The sequence below is a fragment of the Monosiga brevicollis genome, genomic scaffold, assembly GCF_000002865.3.
Source record: "Monosiga brevicollis MX1 MONBRscaffold_44 genomic scaffold, whole genome shotgun sequence".
NCBI classification, from domain to species: domain Eukaryota; class Choanoflagellata; order Craspedida; family Salpingoecidae; genus Monosiga; species Monosiga brevicollis.
The window spans coordinates 156,728-158,608 of record NW_001865081.1 but is presented as its reverse complement, the minus strand read 5'-3'; positions in this window follow the sequence as shown (position 1 = coordinate 158,608).

Here is a 1,881-nt window from a genome sequence, read left to right as displayed (position 1 = left end):
AGTCCCATCAAACTGTGAGACAGGACTCGACGACATTGGATCTTGATCGACATACCGCTCGTTTTTGGGTGCATCGGGCAGCAGCGGGGGAGCCAGCGCCCCGAAAGGAGGCGAAGGATGGACATAGGCACGGCCCAACAGGGCCCGCGTAATAATGAGCATACGCTCGCCGTTTGCTCCGGGCGTCGCATATTGGTGACTCTACACTCAGGTTCAAGTCGACACACAGCGCCAAAAAAACAATGTAAGGACACGCACGTAATCACCCTGCAAACCCACGGTTCCACCACACCTTGCCGGGATGATCGGCCAAGTAAACACCAAGTCCATACTTGTGGCCTGAGCTGCGACCAGCGAAACGATAGTCAAAGCCCAGGCGCACAATCTTGTCGCGCAACATTGTGTCAGGGGGGATGCCGTGAAGCAACAAGCGCTCTTGACAGGGTGTATTTCGAAGCAAAGCTGGACAGCCCGAGAGCGCATCTACTGTGGCCGTATGAAGTTGATCATAGTGCTCCTGACTTGTAATGCGGTGCAGCATCTCCCATCGCTTGGCGCTGTACCGTTCCCACACACGGGGTTCTGCACACGCTCCACCCGCCGCACTGCAATGTTGCTTGGCCCTCGCCCGTCAGCACTCAGCTGCTGTAGCAGCTCAACCACCTTGGTACACAATGGGGTCAAATCAGTCGGCTTGTCAAGATAAAAATAATGTAAATATGACTATGTCGGCAAGCAACGCACCTCTGGGATGAGCTCGGGTGCGTCGCGCAAAACGTCAATAGCTGGCCCAACAACCTGGGTCGTGACAAGTCGCTGCACTCTTTGCCCGGCGCTGAAGAGACTTGGCCGCTGCTTTGGATCTGTTGCAAGCAAGGCCCGTGTTTCCTTGTACAACTCGCTCGTCGAATTGCACATCTGCAGCAAAGGTTAGCAAAGCAAATCACAATCAAAGCGGTGCTCAGTTGTCGCTCAAGGGATATTGCGATATTACTCACCTCAGCCGCCAAGTGCGGAAAACTGCATTCTGCACCTCCTGCCCCTGCATCCCATCTGCATTTGTCGGCAAGCTGGTCCGTGGGTAAACGAGCAGGCGGCACCGTCTGTGGAAACATGTAGGTGTTGTATAGCACACAGCCAAAGGAAAAGACATCCTGTGCCGAACGCGCCCCCACTCGACCCTGGCCGAAAAGCACCTCCGGTGCTACATAGCCAGTCGTGCCCAACGACGCAGTGGCTGTGCATGGTAGCATAGTGGCTTCGGCAGCCGCCTTGGTAATGTCGAAATCGCCGAGCCGCACAACAGGTTGGTCCTCGTCACCGTCCAGCATCACATTGCTCAGCTTGACATCCCGATGCACCAGGCCCTTGCTATGCATAAACGCCAGGGCCATGCGCAGCTGCGTCATCAAACTCGCAACGACGGTCGAGGTGGCCAGATGCCGCGCCTTGCCGAGCCACTGCTGCAGATCCCCCTGTGTACACCACGGCTGCACCAGATAGGCGCTTGGGTGGCCATCATGCACGCCCACAAGCGCACCGAGGACTGGAACGATGTTTGGATGCTCAAGCTGGCGCATGGCGCGAAGCTCGCGCAGAAACGTACGACACTGATTTTGCTTGTGTTGCTGGGCAAATGCATACTCCTTGACAGCCAAATCCTGTTCTTGCTCAGGCCGATTTGGCAGCGCTGCACGAGCTTTGTACACCTTGTGGTTTTGGTTGTAATGGAGCTCAAGCTGACCCAGGCAGGAGAGCGTCAACACTTGGTCCACTTCGGTCATGGCCTCCAAGATCAGACTGGCTGGAAGGTCGGGGCCAAGTACTTTGCGGAGGTGTACACCCAATGCACTGTGCTCAGGGTGCAAAAAGATCAAGAGG